At 38.8% G+C, this 27534-nt stretch overlaps 1 protein-coding gene across 10 annotated transcripts in view; it reads right to left on the reverse strand.

Moving 5' to 3' along the window:
* Nucleotides 1-26349, reverse strand: part of GTDC1 (glycosyltransferase like domain containing 1) — a 154733-nt gene extending 128384 nt beyond the window's left edge. For 9 of the 10 annotated variants that reach the window (XM_032189890.1, XM_032189894.1, XM_032189891.1 and 6 more), the window contains exon 1: nt 26173-26349. The gene's annotated coding sequence lies outside the window, so the exon portion shown is untranslated. Of the gene's footprint in view, nt 1-5953; nt 5959-26172 lie in introns of those variants that run through there. The other variant, XM_032189889.1, reaches the window with a different exon arrangement.
* Between the last annotated feature and the right edge of the window lie 1185 nt (nt 26350-27534).

Here is a 27534-nt window from a genome sequence, read left to right on the forward strand (position 1 = left end):
GCATGGTTAGCAATTGTAATTGGTAGAAAATTAGTTACTCTGATTTAACAGTTAATTATAAGCTCCCATTTGCCGTGTAACTCAAAGCCTGGAAGAGCGATAACTCAGTTTAACAAAGACTGCTAATGTTGGTTTCCAGCATGCTGGTTTTACCCAACTCTTTTGGACTGTTTACAGCTCTTGAAGGCTCAAGACCATTTTCAAGACTCATCTTTTTCAGTAGCATACTTATTGCTATCAATTTGATGACACCTATGATCCTGAAATCTTCCATTAGGTTTAAATAGATGAAAAGAAACTTGATTTAGAATTTCTTTGAGTGGATAGGGAGCTAATAGGTGTGGTAATGGGAGATGTAGCGCTATTTTTAAACCTGACAGGAGACATATTAGTTGCTAGTTCCCTATTACAGAAAAAGCACCAGGCTGGTTAATAATAGGCTGGCATGTTGAAATTCCTCCGATTTATTAGGAATATGATGAGAAATGTGCTCCACACACTCTGGGCTTCAGACCAGTTTTTGTATAGAAAGGTACGCATTATACCCTGGATTTGTATCCAGTTTAAGCACACAGATACTTTCAAAAAATTACATGTAAATATTTTAACTGATTTCATTTGAAAGACTTTGTCTACAGTTCATATTAACTAATTGACTGAAAGACCAACCGCTTGTTAGAAGCCACCATTAAGCTACTCTGCAAGCTAATAAAAGCATCCTACGTCAGAAAGTTTGTTTTCTACAGTAAATTGGAAGTGGTAAAACCTTAAACAATAAATACTGAATCATTCTTCTATCACAGCAGGTTGGGATTCAGCCCTTTAAAACACCCTTCTTTTACAAAAGCTGGGACTCCAAGAGTTAATTTAAACATTAGGCTTGGTAGCCTGAGATGTTTGGCAGCAACTTTTGAGTGGGCACAAGCCAGATTTATTTTACAGTCAGAAACTATCCATTTGAATATGTGATGAAAGGATCTGCATCTTCAGTCACACCTTGAGTCAATAAAAAGGATGGGATGAGTTCTACTGTCAGCTCTAGTTCTGCTGTGAAATCTGGGAGGAGTCCCCCACAGAGAAGTATTATAAGGGACAAACGTGTCACTTCACAACACGTTCCAGTAAGGTTGCTTTAAAATAAAATCCAACCATGGAATTTTATTCTGGACCTTAAAGGGCATGCCAAAAGTATCTGCTATTTTATTCATGTAAAAACCTGCAACACAAACAATTTCATGTGATAATCATGTGGATTTGGCCAACCTACAAAATGCTTAACCAAGAGAAGAGAATAACTCGTCGGATTTTCATTTGTTTTTGAGAACCGACATTGAAGTATTAGATCTTCACACCAGTCTGGATGTGATGTTCTTACAATTCATAAAGTAACATTAAGGCAAAAAAAAAAAAAAAGTTCTTATCTATTAAATACATTTTGAATTCAACAGAGGAAACACTTTTTGATCTTCCATACATACACCTCTTGTCTTCTCAGGAGAGCACTGAAGCAACGCTTCGAACTAGGAGCCTACAAACACAGCAATACATCTCATTACCTCCTGTCCAAGCAGGATCATGTTTTTTCTTTCAGAAACCACTTGAAAACTCTCAGATTCAATAGTAAATGTCATGCAACATCAAAGAGGGACTTCATACAGCCCTAAACATATTTTTCCATTTTAAGAATATTTTTTCCCATTTCCAGCTTCACATACAGAAAGATACGTTACCCGCATCGATTTATAAATCCAGTGCAATTAGGATTGCCAACTTTATTTAGTGGCACAGCATTATGTTTCCTGTAAATAATTGCACTATAAAGTCTAGACTAAGCCCTCTGAAGGGGCTGAGGCAGTATCAAAGGCTTCGGAGTGCGTCCAAAGCACGTTCCAACAGCGCACTGCAAGCGTCTACCAACATCGCTGCTGACACCAGGACAGCCAACCTAATGGCTTCAGTCAGTTGTTTTCGTTCACTTGTCCACGGAGCCTCCGGAGTCTGTGAAAGGCTTCCAAGGATTTGCTTAAAGCAGCAAAGAAAACCAGATTCCTGCATTTTATTTTGCAGCGAAAGTAGGAGAAACACGAGGGGTTTGCCTCCTCTGCTGGGAGGTATCTATTGATATGTGTATTACAAGAAGCTGGAAAACACTGCCACAAGTTAAATAGGGCTGTCTGCGATCATCCGTCAATTGAGATGGTGAACACTTCAGGAAATACTCCCTTCCATGAATCAAAGCGATACGCAAGCATCTCAAAAGGATCTGTTTGGGAAGGTTATTTTATAAACAAGCTTAGGTTCTACACAATCTTTAAAAACAGAACCTGAAAAAGGAATAAACAGTCATGTCTGTGGGAAGCCCTAGAAGACATGAAGCATGAGTGGCTGCTTGTAGCACCACTGCAGGTAACAGCAAGGCAAGGACAGGCACAGAGGATGGAGTCTGGCCATCAAGGCGTAACAGTTTTCCTTGAAAAATCAGATGGCTGGAATTAGAAAAACACCATTAAAAACATTACTATCTGAAAGACCTTGCCTTAAAAACTTCAGCCGAGTTGCACAGGACAAAAACTGGCTATAGGACATGATCCACGTTGCAGTCTCCAATTAAAAAAGTTAAAACCAGTTTTATTTGTATTTTCCTTCATTATAAATAATGAACCTATTAGTAAAATTCGCATCAGATTTTAGCTTTAGAGTCACTTGAGAAGCACTTTTCTACATGTCTAAAGGAGTCTGAAAAGCATTTACCCTGCCTCTGAGTAAACTGGCCGTGCTCCAAACACTTTCCTTCTGCAATCTGAAAATCCTTATCGAAATTGCACAGCTTCTTCAGCAAAACCAGAGTGGCAGTCGTGCACGAGCTATCAAACTTCAACCACCAAAGAACCCAGCAAGCTCCTCCTGCAAACAGGTACAAGTTTAAGAAGTGGGAATTTAAAATGTTTTGTAATGGCCGTGACTGCTGTGGTACAGAGAAAAAGCATCTCGACTTGTGAAGCTCAGAGGTGAAAAAACTATTTTAAGGTCATTACTGGGAGACCCAGCTGAAGTTTAGCTGGCTACTGGTAGGTGCTGTTACTGACATTGCTGCTGATCTGAGATGCCAGAAATAACATTGCAAACCACCACGAGAACACTGCTTACACCTCATAGAGGTGAGCTCGGTGCTTTTGTTGACACTTCTTAATTTCAAAGTCAAAGATCACAAGTTTCACCAGCAAGTTAGAGATCTGTACCAACTCGTACTTAGCAGTTAACAGCTGTGCAGTTCTTCTGGCCACTGGGAAATTTTTGGCAGGACCACCAGCTAAGCATTCACAGCAGCCATAAGCACCTCTTGTAGGCCCGAGGAACAAGAGCAGCCACACGGAAACATGTCAGGTAGTCACCAAGACTCAAAACAGTCCTAGCAAGTGCTGACCAGAAATTACACTGACTTGCCAGTACTCCTGCAAAACCTGCAGTGTTTATTGCTGCTCTAGATGAAAGCCACAAACCGGTCATTGTGGAGGGTTTCTGCCCCAATACACCACTCAGATGACAAAAACTTCTTGCCTATTAACCAAGCCACAGAACAGAAATAACATGTTAAGGTGAACTGGGATCATTTATATAAAGCTTAAAAATGGAAAATATAAAAATGCAACCTTAAAGTGATCGTCTTTGCTAGAAAATACAGGTACCAAGAAAATTCAGAGTTGCCTTCCAGCTGATGAAAGAAAACTGTTGTGAAAGGTCTTCCATCTTCATAAACTTCTGCCCTTAAAAGCCACAACCTTCTCCTGCACAATGTAACAAATAAATGCTGCTGAGATGAGTTAAATCTCGCAAAAACTCAAGGAAAGAAAACTTAAGGCCCCAGAGTTCGCTTTACCTAAGTGCATTTTATTGGAGGCTCATCAGAAATTGCTCTATTATCCAGAGAAGATCGTGTGGCCTTACTCATCAAGTCGCAACAGAAAATAAAGACTGCATTTCTGCTGTGCTTTCTTGGGTGGCTGCTCTGTACACCAAGCTACTTGGTCTTTTTTTTTTTTTTTTTTTTTTTTAGCAACACAAGGCAACAACTGCTTTGCTTACAGGAATAACATTAAATCAATCTTCAGTTATCTATTTACACTGAGATTTTCTAAGATCACCTTCAGAAAATGGATCAGAATTGCAGAGAGGTGCTTTGTGGGTCTTTAGCACAGATTAAGCAATTCAGCTCGTTCTGAGCCTTGAGACCTGATCTCCCCAGCCCTGTTCAAGCTGAGGCTGGCCCCACAATCACCTAGATGTAAACACTTGAAGGATAGCACCTTCATCACTTATTTAAATCCCAAGTAGCTCTGGAAGATGCTTCACTCTCCCTGTTTCAGTACTGGAGATACAATTAAGCAAAAGGGGAAAGGGGCAAAACAAGCAGAGGATGTTCGGTCTGATCACGGCCTAATGCTGTGGTCACACAGGTAAGTTGCCTCCAGAAAACATATGCAGTGTAAGGTGATGCAAACAGGGTATGCAAATGAAGCTGCACCAAACACTTTTGGAAGAGAAAAGGAGTTATTGCCACCTATTTGCATGGAGCACGCATTAGTTAACTCCCGCTAAAGAGACCCTAATCCAAATGCCGTCTGTACATCTCAAAACAGCTACGAAATCTATTTGTGCAGTGCATTCAAATGTGGCAAAATGAACAAAATCTGTTTTGCATGCCAATATCCTTGGAGAGGGCAATATTCATGCGAGCTGATTCAAGCTGCCCTGAAGAGTTGCGGCGCTCTGTGCCTTCCTCCCGCAGCTCTGAAAGAGCACGGACAAGAGATCCAGCAGCGATTCCTCCCCGAGTCTATAGGCAGCTGTTCTTCGCACTCATGCAAGTATTTTCTTGGGCACTGCAAGAATGACTTAGAAAAAGAGCTTTAAAGAAAAAAAGGCAGACTTCTTTTTCTTCTCAAGCTGCGCACCCCACTTGATGTTCAGCGTGCTTGGAAAAGGCACGAGGTACTCAGCCAGGCGCTAGGCAGCGGCACCCTGAAGGTGTGTAAGGGGTGCCGAACAAACGCAGACCAATTCGCATGGTTTTGCTTATTTATAACTGCCACTTACATACTGCTGACATTTATAACGCCTGCCTGTGGTGACACCTGTGATGTTGCTGACACACCACTACCTTTGTGAAGTGTGTGTCTACAGGCACCGGCAATTCTAAGAAACTTGCTAGCAAATACACACACCATTTCTTTTGACCGTAACTACGAAGGTTGTCTTTAATCACCGTGCTGATTTTGAAGAGGGAAAAAGCCAAATTTTAGTGAGGTTTATCCCCCTCCATTGATTTTCTTGTCATTCAACAGTAGCTCAGTTGATTACTTCTGTGAAAAATCTCCTTCTGACCATATTACTGGGCTTTTTACAATTATTCTGTACCCACGTTTACTCATACCGGCACAGAATTTCATGCACTTGTTACCATTACTGTTGCCTGTTGACTTCTGATCTGAAGTCCACAACCTCAAAAAACGGCACTTTGACCCTCCTGAAAACCTTGATAGAGTTTCATGACAGAGAAGTACCTGGTTCAGTTTTGTTAATGTAAGTAAACTGTAAGGAATTCATCTGGTCATGAAGGAGAAAAGGGACTAGAGATCAACTATTCGACTGTTCCAAGTCAGAGGGGTCCTGAACTATCTTTACAGGAAAAACCACTACTATGTAGATATTGCACTATGTAGATAAACCACTATCTATGTAGATATTCCAATTACCAGCTAACCGTAAGAAAATGCTTGGATTCAATAAACAAACCTAATGATAATATAGCTTCCAAGCAAAAATTTTCAACTGTTTTGAAATGTGCTTTAAACAACAAGATGTAACTATTCCATCCCCACCCTCCAACCCCAAAATCATACTAGACCTTCTACCTGGTGTTTCTCATAATTAACAAGAGGTTTCGTTTATCCACCTTCATTCAAAAATGCCAAAGAGCTTAACAATTAAACATTAATTAAGCATTGTAACACTCCTGTGAGAGAAGTAGGTGTTGCTTTCTCTACTTTACAGATTTGAAAATGAATTTAAAATTGTCATTTGCACAACTTTCCAACAGTAGCTTTATAGCAAAGTCACGAGCAGAAGCAAGGAGCAGTGACTCCTGAATTCCCTCCTTCCAACCACCAGGATGCATGTGGCTCTTTAAAACTGGCAGGAATTTGCTTGCCATTTTACCACACATGAAAAATTTTCTTTCGAACAACAGCGTTAATTTCTCATTAGCATGAATCCTTGTAAGAAAACACAAATACATATTTCACCCAGATTGTACTTTCATTATTTCGTTTTCTTTCTGAGCTGAAAATTAGATGAAATTTTGTATCTTATATTAGTATCATTCTTCATCTGGTTAGCTGATGAATTCCATCCTCAGAAGGAACATCTACACGTCTTGAAACCATATGAATTGTTTCTCATGACTTAATCCCCTATTTCCTCTTCTCATGTTTGTTTCTTAATGGCTTCTATTTTTTATTCTTTTACCTTCTTTTCTATTGTAACCGTCTTAATCCTACATCATCTTTTTTCCTTCCTTAAACTTTTTCAGTGACATGATAAAGGATGCACCCATAAAGGCCAGACGAGGAAATGCATGCTACCTTGAGTAGATGTATGCCAAATCTTGTCTCGAACTCACCTCACTTTCAACTTTTCCCCATGTATGGACATCTGCACCATCCCTCCTATCTGCTTGGTTTACAGTCTTAAATATTTTTCTCTTTCTTCATCCTGATTCATTCCTCAACTTCAGTTTCAATACAATCCCTTTTTCACTGTTCCAGAAGCAGAACTTCACAGCTCCCTTGCCTTATTTCCCTATCTAGTATCCTGTTTCGTATCCCCAATAATTCTTCTTCACTCAAATTGTCTTAAGCACATTTATAAACCATCTCCTACAGTCTCCTCCTGCTTCCTTCTGTACCACCACAGAACAGACTTGTACCATCCCATGAAACTATTTCTATGGTATATTCAATTAGTCCAAAAAGCTTGAGTCCAACCTAGTTTAAAAGTGATAAAGTCTTTTCTTTGTCAAGAACCTTGCTGAAAAAGCTTAATTCCTCAAAATCAACCAAAGATTTTTGTACATTTTCACAAACCTAACCTACCTGTAAGTCCATAAAAGTGCCAGTCTTACTCCACTATTTTACAAATCAAGCTGACTTCGTTAATAACTGTTTGGGAACGGGTATGTACACCACTCAAATTAAAGAAACAGCTGTTGAAATAAATAGATTAAAGATTTTTTGACAAAAAGAACAGTGCATTTTTCTTGAAGAATGTATTTTTAAAATTGTTATTTCTCATGTTTTGGATCCACATTAACAGTTAAATTAGGTGTTTTAATAATACAAGTTAGCACATCATGTTTGTACTAGCTGCCTTAATGAAGAGAGTCAACACTCGCCAGGGTACAGCAAAAACAGGTACCTTTGTTATTCATCTATTCTCTGTAAGAGGCAACTCGCAGGCTTTGAGAACTGCTCTCATCATATGGAAGCTGCAAAAAATGTTCAGTCACTGCTTTCTCTTTCAGCTCTCAAAAATTACAGCTGGATGCTTCAAACGTTATGCGTGGTTTCTTGCATCTCAAAGCTTCTGAACTACTTGGATTGCAGCAAGGAAAATTCTGCCCGCAGATACTTGCTTCCACTGCCATCGTGCTCCAGCCAAAACGTAGGGAACAGAAGCAGGATGCCACTGCGGCAGTGGCATGGATGACACCATGGCACACTGCAGCTCCTGATCATACCTTGGCCAAGCAAGATCCACGTTTACTTCTGCAGCACAAAGAAGTCTCCCTTTTCATCATTCTGCAAAGGTGACGTTTCGTATTTTTTTTAAGCAAAAAGAAAAATTCTCCAACACAAGAACTTTTTGCTGTATACTTATCACCATACTATTTACCTTTATTACTCTTACACTTTACCAATAAGCATACAACCTAGTGGAACAAAATAGATGCACTATAGCCTACTGATTATTATTATTTGTTCCCATTTCAAGAAAACTCTTACTGAAGCTTTCAGTCTTTCTTCAGGCTTAACAAAGGTCCAGAGTTACGTTATTTGGTATCTGCTAGCAAGAAAAAAAAAAGTTGAGTTTTCTTCCTAATATTCCCTAAGGTTACCCATCCCTTTGCATTCAGCTGCTGATAGAATGAATATCTGAAATCCTTTGAAAACTTCAGATATGCAGCAGAGATCAATACGTTTCATTAGGAGAGGCCTCTCAGAGCACATTAGTCTCACTCTCCACTACCGTCATTTACTTTTTACTTGATTCCAATGTTTTGGACTTTTTTTTTTTTAAAGTGAATTTTTATCTACAAAGCCACAAATGATGTGAGCCTTGCCTACCACTGAAAATGCCACTAATGAGCAAACACTCTCCAACGCTTAAAAACAGGTTGGGACCCACAGAAGAGCAATTTCAGCGAAAGACACTCCTGCTCTTTTGGATTTTTCCTCTTTATATGCATCAACCCTACCTTCACTGAAATCAGCTACTTCTCCCAAATAGCTTCTTATGCTATGTAAGATGAGAGTAGAAAATAAATGTGCTTCTGAACCTATCAATTAATTTTTAACTCTTTATTATGTCGAAAAAAATATGTTTTGCCTCCCTAGTAATTGCTTGACTTTGTGAGGACTAATAAATGACCTTCACTGTGGCATATGAAAGCCCAAAGAGAGACTTGGTTCTGCTCTTCTAAAACCCAGCACTGGGCCACACCAGAACAAAGTGTGAACACAGGCTTCTTAGGCATCAGAGAAACACCGGGAACATCAGAAGCTGAAACGTGTGTAGGTGTATTAGCAGTCCTACCATCCATCTGTCAGAAATCTTCGATGTTCCTGCACATCACCCACTGGCAGAGCTGTCTGCCAAGCAAAAATATTATGAAATGTTCATTATATACCCAAATCTTCCCCTTTCCCAAGGAGGAAATGGAAAAACCTGTCCCTCCATACACACATACTAACATCGCTATCACAAAACAGCGAGAGACTTTCAAATCCTCCAGTAAAAGAAAATCTACCCAGAGACCAGCACTCGGGACTGTGATTTTACACATATTTTAGCCAACTTTACTTACCGCAGGATATGCTGACTTTTGATTCACATATATCGCATTTTTTAAGGTACGTTAAAGACTGAGTTTACAATTAACTGAACAGACAGCGTACAAAAGGCTTTTAGAACTACACCATATGGTCTAGGGAAAGGAACAATCTGGACTATCCACATTTCAATCTGTAGGCTTGTCCACCTCTATCACACATTGTATTGCTGTAATAAAATATTAAGATAGAAATGTAAAAGTGAAAATAATCTATCTTTTGCACTACCAGGGAACAAGGCATCCTACAGCCCAGTGTGCTTAACGAATATTTTAAGTTTTATGATTTTGGCACAGTGAATCAGATAGAGTCAATAAAATTCCCAATTCATTTAAAACAGTATTTCCAGAAGGATATGGGTGGGTATTCATCTTGCGCTTCAGGGAAATAAAAAATACCAGTTTACATGGGGTATACTGGCAGCAGTTTATGTAACAGATGACACATTCTTGGAAATCAAATAAAAGCAGAAAGAAAATACCCATTGTTGCTTAGTGAAGGACTAATCACATGGTCACAGCTGGAACCAGTGTAAATCATTCATTAATAAAATTCTGTTGTAGTAGTCAGGTTTTTTTTCTGCTTTTCAAATGCCAGCAGGAAAAAAAAAAACTCTTTCAATTCTTTGTAGAAATGATACATTTGAAAGTCGTTCATAGTAACTATTAAACTTCTTAAATCTTTGCAGACAAAAAAAAAAAAAAAAAAAAAATGCCTACAACAAGAACAACACTGGCTGTAGGAAAAAAAATATATAAATTCACGGATTTTTATATCCAATCCTAGAAAGCATTTGCCACACATGGAGGTACTGCCTCCAAGAATATCCACACTACAGAAAAAGACCATGCAATACCTCAGTGGTCCATAACTGCCTACTCTGTTGGACCTGAGTATCACGGACTTGGGGCTGACCTTGCTTTGAGCGGGGGACCACACTAGATGGACTCCCTATATCTTCCAATCTGAATTATCCTGTGACCCCACGATCCTCTATGCTAGAGACTTCTCTCTTCTTGAGATGTGACCCTGTTTTCTCTTTGACTTTGAAATCAACATAAAAACTATCACGAGTTTTGTTTCATTACCTCCAATAGCATAGAAAATAACTCATACAAATCCATATGACTCTGCAGATAGGGAATTTTAACTCAGATCATCCTCTGCAATTATTTTCAAAGCAACCTCTTGCCATATCAGTGTTGATATGAGAGCCGTTCTACATACAATTCTAAAGGCCTGTTTTTCTTGTAATTTCAGAGAAATTACTAAGCAATAGCAAACAAAAACTATACCATTTGAGGTTTTAAACTGCAGCAATACAAAGTAAATGGGATAGGGGTTTTCTCTAGTCCCAGAGAATAAGAAAAGTCAAAATTGTAACTGTTCCTCTCCAATCAGCGTAAACATGTCAGTAACAGCATTTGAAATTGTCAAGAATTCCTTTAATTGAAAGGTTTCTTTGAATTTAGAAAGGTTTCTTTGAATTTAAAAGCTAAAAATATATTATCTTCCTGACTCTGTGCCTACTAAGCAATCTGAGCAGAATTAAAGCATCCTGCCTTGATAGGATATCTGGGTTTTATTGTAGAGCCTGCTAAGGACTTCTCAAACCTCTATCAAGCCCCAGGCCCTTGCAATTCAGCTGCATAAGCCCTCTGCAGCCAGTGGGAATGCTCAAGTGTAAAGTTCAACACATGCTTACATTTTCACATGATCAAAGGCTCAATTGCTCTGTTCTTCAGTTTACTGTAGTTATTCCTACCTCACAGTGACAGCCTCAGTAAGGAGATGCACTTTATATAAAACTGGTTAATATAAACAAGAAAGCCCTGGTTTTCTAGCAATTAACTTCAAGTAGTATGAAATGACAGTTCAAAGCCCTGTTCCTGTTAATAGCATTACTTAGATAAAGGAGGAAATCACTACCTAAGAGAAGCAGAATATATAACTGGAGTGCATCTTAATATTGTCACATTCAGCAACAAAAAAGGACCCTCAAATTTCCTGCTAACTTCTGTTTTAGCAATTATTAGCGTAGACTTCGTCAGCAAGGGTAAAGTCTGAAGACAGGCATGGGAAGTGAGTATGTAAGTGCTTAAGAAAAGTAACTAAATAAAAGCAGTGGCAGAAAGCACCAACTCTCACATGCGCATGGGCCATGATGTAGATAGGCATCATTTACATAAGATACCATTTTCTGTTCTTCCTCTCTTGCAAATACAAAAATACTGCCTTTTTTTTTCTTTTTCTTTTGGTAACCGAAAAATGCAGCAAAGCAGATCATGACTGACCAGGATCTACACATCAACTTCTTTCTGTCTGGTGATGCTTCCATTTCGATAAAATACGATGACTCACAAAATTATATATGATTAGATAGATAGGTATTTAATAAAAGCTGTTGAGGACCATATATGACCAGCTTACGGCTTTAAAACAACTGCAGAAGAACTAGGTAATGTAACTCTCCATCTGATTGAAGGAAGCTGCCATCACGCCTCGGCCGAGCCGATCCTCCAGCAGCCCAGCACCTCGCTCTTCCCGGCCCCGAGCCTGCCAGACACCCTGCCTTTCAGAAGTCTGTCCAAAGGACTTGGAAACATAATTAAACCAGGCCTGTGAGGACGCCTCCATATGCTCCCCACAAAATATTTGATTCTCTACTTCATTTGTCTGCTTCTAGATGAGACACGAAGAAAAAAAAACAGTTACAAAATCAAGAGAAAAAGCCTTTCCAGAGGCAGGCGTAGTGGCTCGGATTAAGCCACATACCCACACACTATTCTTGTTGAAGCTACACCCCATACATTTGACAGGAATTACACTTTTTTTTTTTTTTAATCTGCTGCTAACACCTTACAAAGACTATTGTTCCTTTTTGACACTGGTGTCATCAAAAGAACCATGACTAAATGGTTTTAATGGTTTCCATGCCTAATTGCTATTATCTGGCTATTCACCGGCAGCAGCGCAAGGCCATCATCACTCAGACTACCTGAGAAGCAATGACTTTGGTTACAGCCCTGAATCCAAAAACCCATACAACCAGCACCAAAAATTGGTTATCGTGCATTCCTCCATGCTGCTCTGACAGGCGTGCAGTGACAATAAAGAAAGGCAAACAGTATAAAAACCTGGAAGCGCCGAAAATACACATTTATTAATGATTTTTCCTCACTGGAAACACTGCACCATGTTGTAGGTAGTCTAATTCTTTCAAGTGAAGAGCTGTGGGGAAAAAAAAGCAGTATTTAGTTTAGCTAGGAGACAAGTATGACAGATGTTATAAGCTAATGTTAATGCTGCAAAGCTATGATTTACCTTTACTAATCCCTTTCAATGAAAACAGTAGGACATTGAAAAGAAATGGAAGGAGACATTTAAGACAAAGGAGAGCATTTCTGGGAGTTGTAAGAAGGAAAGAAAAGGAGGCATAGGTGAAGGCTGCTGCTGCCTCACCTGGATATCTGCAATTTGTTTGGATCAGCTTTATTTCCATCAGTACAATAACTGTCATGTAGACAAACACCAGGACTATTAATTTCATTGGATATTATCCAAGTGTACACAAGAAGAACAGGTTCAGGCATTTAAGCTTCTGGGCTGATTCATACTTTAAAGTCAGCAGCAGTAGTTTGAAGCGTCTCCAGAGAAAGGTAGCAAGCAAGGGGGGGTTAGATTACCTTAGATCATTAAGGCTTACGGTCCTCATCAGTTACCTAAAATAAGATACAGGTTTTCGTAGGAAGGGAATAAATGTTTCTAAGACACATTGCTTTTCCACAACTATCGTGAGCTCACTTGTGATATGACACTGTTATGACAGGCATGCTGTTACTGACAAACTTTCTGAAGCAAGAAACCACTGCAGAAAGGATGATTCTACATTAGAGGAAAAAAGAATTAAAGAAAATGCACCAAGAATGAATTGCAAAAAAAAAGTGAAGAGTTGATTAGTATTTTTGACAACAGAATAGAAAGGGGACAAACTTCACCTAATAGCTATTTTACAACCCAAATTTTACTAAACTGCTATTATATTTTGCAATTCTATATTAAAATGTGTCCTACATTAGGAAGAAAATAGCTTTGAAGGAAATGTTTCGTCTTCTTTAGCAAGACAGACCTTCAGCACCAACTGCGTGTACTAAAGCAATCTTTCACTCAAATGCTTTCAGGTTTTTACCCCTCCCATCTCATTTAAAATATTCAAACTCTGATGCCTATCGCTTATGCGTAAACCTTAATTATGACATTTAAATCTATTCACCGAAAGTTCAGCACTCAAATGGTCTGAAGATAAAAGCTGAAGCAAAAGCAACTCCACCGGGAGCACGAGCATTTTCTGCAGTGGTCAAACACCAAGAGGGTGGGACTGTGGGTGTCTGAAATTCAAGTCTCTTACATTTTGAAGTTCACACATTGCTGCTATCCTCACCCCACCCAGCCTGTAGCTTTGTGATTTTCTGCAGGGTTGGTAAGATTTCTTTGAAAAAATAACCAAGTGGCAAGCGCGCATGCCAGGTACGGGAGGGTTTTCTCAAAACGCTCACAGCGTCACTTTTCATCTTCTAAGACACAAATTCATGTGATCTTTTAACAACTATTTATTTCACACCAAACCAGATATCTCCCTAAAGCTTACCAATACAGCCTGCAGGCATATTTCTTAAATAAAAGTACTGAATCCTTGTATACTTCCGATTTGCATACTAAAGGAATGAATCTGCTATCACAGAAGTAGTAACACTGTGCAACAACTGCTCACCCCTTGCTCAAGAAAAAAAAATCTTGTTTATCTCTTTGGGGTGGGACTCTATACTGATTGCATTTCTTCAGTTTGACAATGGTGAAACATTTTCTTACAGAACTGTGACAAGTATGAATGCTCTTTAAGCTATTTTTATGCATCAGCTATGTTAGTGGAATTTATATTTTTATATATAAATCTTATCACTTATTTGTAAATTTTATTTCTGTTTAAAGGTTAAAGAAGTTGTATGACACCAATTTAACAAAATTAAATATTAGCAAAGCAATTATTTTGTTGCAGTATTTCAGATAATTTCCTGTATAGGTCTTGTTGCTGTAAACAGAAGTATTTTTGCTGCAGTTTTAACAAAATCAGCAAACTGTCTTCCAGCAGCACTTAAATGAAATGATATATTCACAATTGTATTTTATTTTAGAAACAAAAGGTTTTGCATCTGGACTGCATTTGACAGAACTAAATCAGCCGCATGCCTGGCTGTGTTCAAGTGCTCAGAAAATAGCTACCTATAGTTGAAAACAAGGAACTCAGCCCCCCCCCCAAAAAAAAAAAAATTAAGAAGTGAATACTGCACATTTGTTTACAGTACAAGAATAATGTTATTTTGACTAAAGGAGTGGACACAAGAACCAGAGAAGCAGCCAAGGAAAGTCCAGCAGGAGAGCTCTTGCCAACATGCTCGTGAGAAATATCTGAGGTGAAATTAGCTCTCCTTGCACTACTGGATCACAATTAAGGCTTTTGAAAAACTTCAAGAGGAGATTTACTGAAAAACTGTGATGGAAGCTATCAATGCATGATACATTATCTCCTATTATCTAAAAAAAAAAATTCTTATCTGTGACACAGCAGAGCATAAGCTAAATGCCAGTTCGCTTCAAATATGAGAAAAGGCTGTTTTCCAGGAAGGCATATGACTGAAACGGGGCTGCTTCTTCTGAGCTAATCAAAATTGCTCAAGTCTTTGATTACAGGAGCTATATTTTAAGAACTTTACTGGGCCTGCTTCTGCCAGCCTACCCTGAGGGAAGAGCTGCTCCCCCTCTGCTGGCCCTAACAGCCAGACCTTCAGCAATGTCCGCTACCCCAAAGCTCAACAGAGCAGGAGAGAAAAATGCTCTTCTTTACGAAGCCATTCCTCCAGCGAGCTTCCTCAGGATCATGCACTAGTGTGGCATTACCTCTGACGTGGTATTATCCTGACTCCAGTCACAGAGCAGCAGGTGTAACATGGAATTTACATTTTCGAAGCACGACACAGCTGTACGTTTACCACCTATATGCAGAAGTGCCGGCACCGTCCCATGCAAGTGATGCCGCGATGTAATCTTCTAAACAGTGCCATGACAACTAATGTAATTATACTGAAATAGTATTAGCTATATTTATATTGGGGATAGTCTTACCACAGTTCTTAAGAGAACTGTTCTGCTGCTCAGGAATTAACCGTATCTCTTCTTCCCTGGAACAGCATAATTAGTCACTTTGACATTTTGCCTTCCACAGTGACTAACAAACTCCTCCTACTCTTATAATTCAGTAGAGATAGCTCAGACTTAAATTATATGGTTCAGGTAATATATACTCAACATGATCTCATTTTTTTCCTAATATCTTCTTTAATTCACTGAAACGAACTAAAGGAACAGTTAGCATTTTCTCCCACCCCCAACAGGAAATTTGTTTTTTTGCTAAACAAATAACCTGGTAACTTCCATTTTAAGACTTACTTTGTGTTAACATCTTCCAGTTAACAAAAAAAAAGGTGACATTTCACTCCCTTCCTGCCCAAACTCAGCCGATGGGAGGTCCCCCTCCAGCTCACCTCAGGGAGCCCTAGCAATGGCAGGGCTGCAAGGGGCCGCTCTTGGGGGCATTATACAGATTAGACAGAGGAGATAAACTCACAATAGTCCATACACAGTATGAATTAGCCAAAAACGCATCCATCATGTATAATTATTATTTAAACCTCACAGTTCTGACAGAACTGCTCTTTTACAAAAGGTAGCGGCAGCACGGACTAGATCAGGCCGCTGTGGCCCAGCCCTGCAACTGATGCAGGGCAAAGTCGATTCCAGTCAAATATTTCTTGTGACTGAAGTGCAAAACACACCATCTGAATGTGCATGGACTAATTAGCAAATCAGATACCCACAAGCTGTGGGTAACTTCTCGCTCTGCAGGCTACCTAACAGCAGATCCTTCACCACATTTAATGACCATCGTGCCATAAGCATGACAAAAAGGCAACCAAATCACATTTAGCCAACAAAATACAAAAATATTTTCAGGGTTGTTCTTCCTGATTATTATTAATACTGAAGTGGAAGTTAGCACTTAAAATAGTTTGAAGAACTATCCTTACTTTTGTGTTTCACTCACTGGAGGTACGATTGTGGCACACAAATCCCTTTGGACTAAATGCTCTCTTATAGGTACATTAAAAATTGAAGGGGCATAAACAACTCCAGCAGCTTGGAGCTTGAGTTGGTATTGCAGTGATCTTTGCAATTCATAAATATCAACACTTGGGATAGTTTGCATGGGAATACAAGCAACTAATTATTATCTTTTGCTTAAGGGCACGTATGGTGTGCTCTACAGGTAGCGCTACTGCTTTTTGCTTAATGTATTGCCTCTTGAAGTCTTTCAATATAACAACTTGCTGATACACTCTAAAGCATTTGTAGTGTTACCAAACTGCTTTATATTCAAAGAGAATACACTGCAAGTTCTGAAAGACGGTGCTAAGAAAGAACTTGTAGTTACAAAATTGTATGTGACTTGCAAATAGTAATTTCACATTGTTCACGAGGAGACAAACCACATCATTATGTAGCACAGAGACAGTGTTTTGACAAAAGCATCAATGTCTTTTAGAAAGTAAAAATCTGCAAGTTGCAGTATCGTTTTCTGGAACACTACTTGATTTTGGAGTATTATCTGAACTACTGCCCTGATGACTGATTTACCACCAAAATGAACTGATAATTTAGCAGTTGTATCTTTCTGCATTTATGTCATTAAAAATGCAGGTCTGCTGGGGCAAGGTGGTGGGAACTGTGGAGGACACAGAGCTGTATCTTCCCCAGAAAAATCTTACTACTAAAGTTCATGGAGTACATTGTAGTTAATAACATAATCGTAAATATTTCTCCAGGCTCTTTGATGATAAAAAGCTTTTCTCTGATGCATGACTAAAAGTACAAAATGAAATACTCAATCCAGATGACTTCTACCAACAATCAAGCCTACACAGTAAAGACAGAAAGTATCACACGGTAATTTAAGGGAGCCAATGGCTTCTCTATATTGTGCCAACAAACTGTAGTTCCCAAGAACTGATCCAGTGGCTGTAGAGTAATATGTCCTAGTTGTATCTTCTTGTGCCACCTTCTTCTCCCTGATGTTTTTATTCTCCTATAACTGAAAAATCACTAGAAGTCAATTTTAAGTCAACAGGCTGAAGAAGACAACCTGTGATGAGACTCTGAGCCAATAACTTAAGGTGCTTTCATCCCTAAATACTGAACATCCAGAGGTTACAGAACATTTAGAAAAATAACAAAAACCTGCAAAAAGCATGCTGGAATGGCTGCAACCAGCAAGAGACTCCTCTAGAAATAAAGGCTAATATTAGCCTATTCAGAGACTATGGAGTGTATTTTAAAGCAGAAAAAGAGTAATTACTCAAACTGGAATGCATTTAAACCAAGGTTAATCACCCAACTGAAAGAGAGAAAAAGGAAGTTTAGTTAGGAACTTTGCTCTTTGCTTCACAAAATGCTTCAGCAGCATCTTTCCACTAAAGTTAGCCATTTCAAAAAAAAAAAAATATTAAGAATCCCATTTGCAAACATGTTAAAGTAACCAAGTCTGGGTTTACTGACACTCTGTGCAAGACTCCGCATTCATAGCATTTTATTTCAAAGCAGAATGTGGCCCACTAAGTCTAAATCAGTCTTTTCCAGCCACAATTGTAAACACTACTTTCATTTCTTCATGTAAGTGTTTGGTACAATTGGTAAGCAGCAGTTTCAGTATTACAAATAATGAGGCAGCACAAATTCTAGAAAATGGAAACTTCTTGGGCAAAACTAACAGCCTCTTCAAACACTATTTGTAATGTTTTGTTATTAACTATTTCCTCACTAAATTACTATTTTTTTCAACTTAGACCAAGACTTGCAAAGCTGCGAAACAGAACTGCAATTCAAAGACAAGACATTTTACACATGCTTTGCAGCTAATGAATTTCAGAAGTTGAAAGAAAACATTGTGAAGAAGTTGGTTAAAAACAGTACTGAGATTCTGTAAATAGATTCAACTCTTCAAAAGAAAATCTGTCACTGTAAGCAGCTTTAAAGCCAGTCTTTTAAGCTAGGACTAAACAATCCTTTATTTAGCAAAACTATACTAAGCAGAAATATATATATTAAAAGATGCAAGTGTATAAAACAATGCTACCATCTACTAGTCATCCCCCAAATACTCTTTTTTGGCAAATAAACTCTACAGGTTTCATGCAGCACTACTTGCATGAGTAGTTTGGAAGCCAACTCATCTATGTTGTTTCCACAACTTGACTATGTGTGCTCACAGGAAGATAAATAGGAAGGCCCCATCGTTGTGATGGGGAAATCTTTGTGAATGATAGCAATATTAGGCAGATGAGTGGCTCACGTTTAATTTACTGTCAGTCACATGCATAAAGTAACACACAAGCCTAAGTCAGCACAGAGTTTCTCAGTACATGACATGGTAAGTCTTCATCTGCTGTTATCCTGGACCCATTTATTAAGTATTTCATATGAAATATGAAGTTATATAAAAAAAATCTCGTAATTTACAGACTGATTATCTAGTCACTAGATAAGTACTAACTAGGTAAGTTTAGTTAATACACTAGTTATACAAAAATGCATAGCTGTTTAGTCATTTCAGAAACCCAGCCATTAGGATTTTCTCACATTCCTAAAATTTTTAGGGTTTCACATTTCCTCTAAGGTACCAAAGATGTAATAATGCAGGCTCTTACAAAGAGCCTAAAATGGATGTCTCAATTCAAAGTGAGACAGAGTTGAACATAATTCAACAAAAGTAGCATGTATCATTAAAACTTGCTGGCAGCAAACACGTGGGGTCCTTTCAAGCACGTAACTGCAGTGAGCAGCAATATCTGCGCTAGCTTCATCTAGCTAGCAGAGATAAAACAACAAAGTCAGAAGAAAGCTTCAGCAACCAAGATAAACCTTTTCCAAGAATGCACAGTATGTAATTATGCTGCTGTCGTATGCAAATCCTGTGCCACTGCATCTACTCTGCTGCTGGTACGTGCAATACCTAGACTGACTCAGTACAGGTATGTTAGCATATCTCTAAAACAACACACCTTCCACTTCGTGCCTGAAGACCTATCCTTTGATTTACTGAAACGTGAATATAAAAAAGCAGAAATCCTTACAAAGAAATGATAATAGCTAGCTGCTTTGATACCTATGGCAACATGACTAAAAACAAGCAATTCAAAGAAACAACTAATTCAGTTTAAAGTTATGAAGTTGAGCCTTTTTTTTTTTTTTTGTGGTCTTTAACTTATCTGCAAAGCTCTTTCATCCAGTCTTGTAAATAAATGTAAGTAGCCTTTCTGAATTGATTATTACAACTTCAGGACGAGTGACACTTGACTGAAAAAGTAAAAGGATGCCAGTTCCCTTTCTTTGTTTTCATTTTCAGAGAAGGTACGTGAAAAAAGTTCTCTCGCCATAGCTTGGCTTCTGTTCAATAAAGAAAATTTAGGGTTGCGGCCTGGGCACATGGCCTTTTACCCCTCCATCTCTCAATGACTAAAAAGAAATACTTAATCCAGGAGGCCAGGTAAAATTGTTGAAACATTCTGGACAATGCAAGCTGAACATCAAGTCCTATCTTACTAAAATCAACATCATATTCCTACAATCAGGCCATGTGCAGGATTTGGTCCAAGTCACCTGTAGTCTAAGTTCTTCCAATGCATTAGAAGGTAGAGGAATAACACACGGCTTCTTTCCTGCAGCCACTGAAGTTCAAGAAATGCAAGGATGCAGGAGTTTGCTCATTTTTTTCTTTTTTTTTTTTTCTAAAATTTATGTTTGGATCCCAGCAATTCATCTTGTGCCATAAAATGTTTATGGTTTTTAACTTGCATGGAGAGCGCAGCCGCTTTCAGAGTCTGGAGGGCCACTCCTACTGTCAGAACTCTTGGCTCTACAATGGTAACTTCATTTTCATTAGTTTCACAAAAAATATAGAAACACATGACTATTTTAGCTTCCAATAATCTCACAGAGTAAAAACACGCAACGCCAACTGGTAAGCTTTTGCTGACCGCAAACTCACAATTAGCTTTTGTCAGATGCTTTTAGAACTGTACAGTCATTTGTACATTAGAAGACTGATTCAATTGCCTAAAAATTTATAACGTGACACAAAATACAGCTCTTCTAAGTAAAAAGTTTAAAAAAAGACTTCAGCTTCTTCCAGCACAGAAAATAAAAGCGTATTTTAAGTATTTCCTCTTTAGGCTTCCCTCCGAGTTGCAGGGTGGGCTTTTAGTTTCCATTCTAAGCCGAGATGAAGCAGTCAGCCTAGCAAGGTCGTTCAGGGCTTCAGAGCTATCACACTGCCAATCCTGGCTTTATTTCTAAACTTTTATGCCCCAGGTTAGCCAGGGTCAAGAGTTCTGCTGAGGCTGTGCGTGTCTGCCCTCAAGAATGAAGCTACTTCAGTTCTTCACTCTGATCCATTAAATAAATGATATTTTTTGATGAGTTATCCAGTGATTTGGTTAAGCACATGATGCCTGGAAAGCCACCTGGTGAGTGCTTTGACCTCATTAAAATCTGGATATTTGCTATAAGAAAACAAGCCGCGGTTCTAAGTGGTATGCTTTCATTTTCAGCTGCTGTTTCATCAACGAAAGAGCAGAACAAGCCTTTCTCAGACCTTAGTGAGAATAGTGTTTCCTACAGATCCACACCCCTACCTGTGACAGGGTCTCTAAGCCAGCACCAGTTAAATACCCCACAAGCTAAAGGAGGTATGTATCTATATACAGAGATAGATTTACACATCCATATTTTGAATACTTGTAATTTCATCTGATGCGAGATTTCTAAGTTGTTTGTAACACAGCCCCTACAAACATCTAAGTCATGCTTACAATCTCCCTGCTAAATGAATATATTATTTATGAAACATTAAAGAAACAGAAAATTGATATTTTAAGAATGACTTCTGCAAAAGCTGTTCTGGCAATGCTGAGGTCCTAACGAGCATGTTGGCTCTGATGAACTCGTAGCATATCTGCAGGCTCTAGCCAATGCCTATGCAGCTGCTTGGGTACCTATCTCTGTGCTGTCTCATTAAAAAAAAATATCCCGTTACAAAGCATGCTGAAACAGTGAGCTAATGAGGTTACATACTGGAAATCACCCCAAAATAATTATTAACTATTTACCAGAATCATGTGAAATTTCCAGTAGGCAATATTCAAATTCAAGTTGTCAGGAAAAAAAAAGAAAAAACAGAAAAAGAACACATTAGCCTATGTATAAACATCTCTGAGTCCATATAAAGCACTGGTTCACCTTCTACAATTGCCTTTTCTTCTGCATGGGAAAAGCCCATGCTACACCTCTCTGAAACAAGTAAAGCAAATCTCCCCCCACACCTTAGCCACCTCCAACCCAAAGTGCAGCATGACATTTGATGCACATACTTTCGATACACGCTTTGCAAAAGTGTGGTAAACCCTTTTTAAAGATGATGTGAATTACAGGTATGCAGATGGAAGTGCTGGGAGGGGTTCTAGTTTCAGTTTCTGAAATACTTTCACGGCAGCAACCACATGATTGAGTGCTGTACTCAGTAGTGCTACCATTTAAACACAGGATATTGTTTTGCTTGCACTAATTCCACAGATTGTACAGAACTATATTTTAGTGATTCAGAAAAAAGCATCTAGCAAATAAGGCCCACAAGAAAAAACAGTGGAATAATTTGGAAGTCTTTGTGGTTTAAAATTATGCTTTATCATTTGTAAGCCTCTAATAATTTTTAAATTTTTTACTGCATCAGCTAGTCTTCTATTAGGCTTTAATTTCTGAACAGTGTATTGTTAAAAATGAAATGCATTCAATTTAAAACATAGCTGCAAATCCTTTTTGAAAAGGATAAGTGACCACAGAAGAAAACTATACAAAATTAGAAGGAATTGCCTTCCAACAATAAATACACCAGAGTACACCTGAGCATACCACAGTCCTGCTGCCCAGTTTCATCCCACTGCTTTTCCAGAAGGCACAGGGGAGCAGCTCAACACTCAAAGTGCTTAGTAGTTTTAATAAAATGTATTTAACAAAATATTTTCAAAAAATAGGGTCATCTAGCTATTAAGCAAACCGTTGTTATGGTTCTGCATCCTGCATGCTGCCATGCATCCTGACTGCTGCACTGCCAAGGAACCAAGAGCTGAGATGAACCCTGCATTTTGTTTTACTCTTAACAACGACACATGCAGAGCAAAGTCTACATATGGAAATCGCTGACATCTATGGAGCCACTTAACTGCACAGTGAAGCCTGAAACAAGTTACAGATGGGCAGGTTGTCTTTACCAACCCAGACACAAAAAAAGAGGGAAAAAAATTAAGTTTATAATCTATGAGAGCAATGCTACAGCCACATGAACAAGCACTGGTCTGCCATCAGCCCATTGTCACTTCTGCACATGCTGGTAGCATTCCAGTGCATGTCCCTCACCTGTGGTTTACACCACAGGATATTATTGCAATGGAAGTATTTTACAAAAAAATACCTGGAGTAGCATTTTCGAAAGCAGAAGCCTAAAACCTCATAGATTTGCACTGCGACTTGGGTACCTAAATATCTAAATCCTTTCTGAAAATGGCAGCTCGGCATCAATAACTGCTAAAAGCTTTTGAAAATCTTGCATTTTATGTAACATTAATCACAATTCTGCCTTTGTAAGATACAAATTTTTTACAGCTTACACTAAAAAAACACACAACATATGACATATGTTTATATACAACATATAAACTCATGTGAGCTAGCATTTCTGTTCCCCCATCACATCAAGTACTGCTGTGCTGACTGTCAATCCTGTGGGGCTGTGATGGGGTTTAAGTGACACTGCCCTTGCTGCCCAGGGCTGCTTCTCCCTAACTGAGTGGGGTGCTGTGCCTTTCCCCCCACTGCTCCATCCCACAGAAGGCACTACCTTACATGACTCGCCTTTGTCCAACATATAAGGCAAATAAGCAGCAGCCTCCGAGACATCACAGTTTTTGTGCATCCTATTTAGGTAGCCAGGACTCCTCTCCTGGCACCACCAAGCTGCAGGGAATGCACGGAAAAGGGACAGAGATGGTACCAGCTCTGAGTCAGTCGGGAATATCTCCATCAGCAGAAATGCCAGCTGGATGCAGAAATTCTGCTGTGAAGCCAACTGATGCTGCCAAGGCGGGTTTTATTCAAGGACAGGACCTGCTTCTTGATCGCTGTCCCAAAGAGTCTGCAAACTTGATAGACATAACGCACACAAGCATTACAGGTAAAAAGGGACAAAAAGTGGAGCAAAAAGAATCAGGAGAGCATGAAATGGAGTGGAGAAACTGTGTGGTGGAATTGCCCAGTGAGAAAGCACCTTGGTGGTCCTAAGCAAGCTGTGGGAGGAAGGAAGGATCTGGAGCTTTTTGTTTGTTTCTGTAGCTAAATTTAATTAAAATTTGCAACATGGCAGACTTAGAAAACAAAGGACTAGTAAGTGTAAGGGAATTTGTAACAAGCATATAAACACATATATATTAGTCCATGACATTGGATGTCATGTGAATAACCAAAAATCTATTTCCTGTAATAAGTTAGGGCTGCTGTCTTCAGTCACTCTCTTCAATCTCCTGTGTATCATCCACCTGGAGGAGATGTATCTACATACCAAAGCTAAGGGCACAATGCTTCATCCCTCGTGAACACCAGGTAAAATGCTACCTACAAACTGCAGATACAGTAAAATATAGAAATTTTAATTGAGTGTTTCCACTCTAGCAATATCTCAAGTAAAATGCACTACTGAAGCACTTGGCTCCTCAAAGCTCTGCTTTGTCAACAAGTTCTTTCTTACTTGGCTTTGCTATCTTACATGATAACTGGCTGCCATTGCAAATAACCAAATTAGGCAAGTCTTTCCAACCTTACTTTCAGAAAGACTTACTAGTAAATGATTGCACACCACAAAACCTTATAATGCAAGAAAAAAATATGCAATTCATGTGATTATTTTTTTTTTTTTTAACTCCCTAAAGGATTTGAATAATCCAGTAATAGTTTTGTAATATTCCTTTTCTGTTTTGTTTTGGTTTTACCTTTTTTTTTTTTTTTTTTTTATTTATTGAAAAGACTGAGTTAAGAATGAGTGGGAAAAACCCACATATTTACAGTACGAAAGAGCTGAAAAACAGCTTCGTAACAGAACGCCAATGAGAGTTTAAAAATAAAAACTCCCTGAAAAACCTAGAACAAAAATAACTGCTACAAGGAGGTGGGAAGATGCAGGAGGGAAAAAAAGTACCACAAGCATTGAATAAGCCAAGAACTTCATGAGAATAAACAAATTGTAAAAGTTTGAACAATCTCCATGTCACAGAGACCTTCAGATAACGGTATTACAAGATTACAGGGCCAGCACAGTTCTGAAGCCTCAGAGCACCAAATCAACAAATCTGTTAGGACACAAAAAGAAATGTGTGTCAATATAAGCAACACAATCTAAGAAATGCTTGAATTCTCCACTGCCTCGTAAGAGCTTACACCACAGCCCTTCCCTTGTTGCAGCCTGTAATGGTCTTTTCATTATTTGGCCACATATTTTAATTTAACACACAGGAACTTAAAACCTTTAAGCTTGTTACTCTTCTGTCAAATTTAGTTCAAGTTGCCTGATGAGTTCAGAAGTTATTGGAAAAGAAGGGGAGCGCAGAAGAAGGGCACTGACATCCACTGGGATCACAGCGGCTCAGTTCCTGCAATGGGACAGGCCTGGAGTAGTTTGACGTGCACAGAAGCTGTGAGGATGAAGTAACTTAAAAATCCTCGTAACTTACCCTTACGAGAAGCAATTCTAGCTGGCTTCAATGTCTTGGAGGACCTGAGGGGTGACACCCCTGTAAACACACTTGTTTCTAATGCACAAATGTCTTTTACACTTAAAGACACAACTAGATTTTGTAATTCTCAGTGTGAGGAAAACTAATCCTCCCCACCAAAAGTGTAAGACACAGTCCCTCCCTTCCCTGCAGTCTCTATTCTCTGCTATTACTTATTAGTTTGACCAGTGGAACTCCACATATTTTAATATTTTTCTTTTGAAAGGATGAAGGTAAACATTTTTTGGTCCTCTCTTCCTTCTTTGCTGTTGGCCCACTGGTCTCTTATTCCTGTCCTTTGTGCGCAGCCATACAAAGCTTGAATTACAAGTAAAGTACAATTGTTAACAGACATCTCTCATTCATAATCCCAAGATTTCCCACCTCTGTTGCAACCTTGTGAGCCCACGTTTTGATTAAAAAGGAGAAAAGGAAAAGTCTGCAAGCTAATCTTGCCTTGAAGGAAGAATTCCTTTGATTCCCCCCAAACCTGTAACCTTGTTAGACTTACTACACGTTGAAGCATGGTGTGAAACTGTGTCAGGCATGGGGAAAGGCACTAGAAGATACCTCCTGAACACCAAGAACTGTGTCCTGACTGCTGGGCACAAAATGTAATTGTGTCTCCTCGTCTTCAGGGGGGCAGTGAGTGAAGAAAGGGAGTCCCTGGACTGCGCCCACTGAAGTCCTTACAGTAGTCTCCTGCTTACACAAATGTTAAACAGAGACAGGAAAGTAGCTTTACTCAATCCATAAGTGATCTGAAAGGTGGCACCTTCAGAAAGAGCTACCCCACAGTGTGCAGAATGAAGCTGAACTAATGGATTTGGTGTGGAAGTGAGGACACTGCACTGACACAGATCCCCTTGTAGGCCAATGTGTTTTGAGAACAGGGAGCCCACGACCCGACACTGGAATTGTGGCTATGAGACACGTGGCTCTGGTGTTTTCAGTCATAAAACAGGGAACTATATGCTTTTTCCTCCTCAGAAAGGGATAGTATTTCACAGAAGCATTGTTACCTGCATTCAAAGCTGGGAGCAGCGAGGTACCAGGCTGTGTGCTTTACATGTCCTCAGCAAAGCCATCTGGGAATCTTGCCTATGGATCTCCGTGCCAAGCAGGACTTCTTCCCATTTGTTCCATCCACTTCAATCCAATGGACAATGTGCAAGTTTTTCAAGTGTAACAGTATTCTTAACTCTGAATAAAGTTTGAGAGGAAAAAAGAAAACAGGTTATGAGCTCACCTAGTCTAACTTCCAAACTGTTTTACACTAAGAAGCTTCACACAAATACTACAAAATACATTTATCCTAAAATCTTTCCTTAGTCCAGTAATGTCTGAAAAATAGACTATAGACTATATGTGAGCCAAATACAAAGACACGAATCCATGACCACCCACACCCACTGATCATCAAGAGTAGGCAGGTTTGTTTACTTAACATTTATATGATCAAGGTTGGGGTTTCCCAAGCCTAGTTTTCTATAGCAACTACAATTTTACTGTATTTCGATGACTGAACTACGGGACTAACTATGCTTTGCATCATCTGAAACATGGGGCAACAAAAATTAAACCACCAAGAGAACTGCTGCTTAAATGTTACTGGGCTACAAGCACATTGGGGACCCACAAGTTGTAGGTCTCCCTCATCCCTTTAAAAGTTATGCTTTAAGCAACAGGACATTTTTAGTATTTCCTGTATCTCAGTTGCATAGAAGCCAAGTTTTTTTTATATCAAAATATTGTGTTGCAATGATTTAATGCCTTAAAAAATTAGTTTATATAGCAATATAGGCCAGACACACAATCCTATTAAAAAATACGTCAGCTTTGTCTCACAAAGCCTTCTATCATGAAGCCATCGTGACTCACATTAATTATTATTATTATTTATTTATTTTTAGCTTTTAAGCCTTCACTGACATAAGCCCAGGTTAACCTTTAGTGTATTTTGTCCTGGGCTAAGTCCACTGTGACATCCTTTTTGCCCTTTTAAATACAGGAACTTTTTGGAAGTCTTCCAATACCTTGAAATAAACACATTACAAGATATGCAACAATTAACATGAGTGGTTCTAGAGACTCCTGAGACAGATCTCTAAAGCCTCTATGATATGATGTCCAGATCTGTTTATATTATTTTTTTTTTATTTAATAGTTAATTTCAGAAATCACTCCTTTAGCATCTTTAGCAAAGTGGGTGTGAAGTTTCTATTCTAAACAAAAAGTGATATGGGAAAGGAGAAAACACTATAAGAAAGTGTGCAAAAAGCAAAGTTACATTACAAAGGCAAAAAAAAATAACATTTTAATGTTTATGCTTAATGATATCTAAGGGAAAGAGCTGACTGCTTTTAGGAAACACACTGAAAATG

This window comes from Aythya fuligula, chromosome 6, assembly GCF_009819795.1.
Source record: "Aythya fuligula isolate bAytFul2 chromosome 6, bAytFul2.pri, whole genome shotgun sequence".
Taxonomy (NCBI): Eukaryota; Metazoa; Chordata; class Aves; order Anseriformes; family Anatidae; genus Aythya; species Aythya fuligula.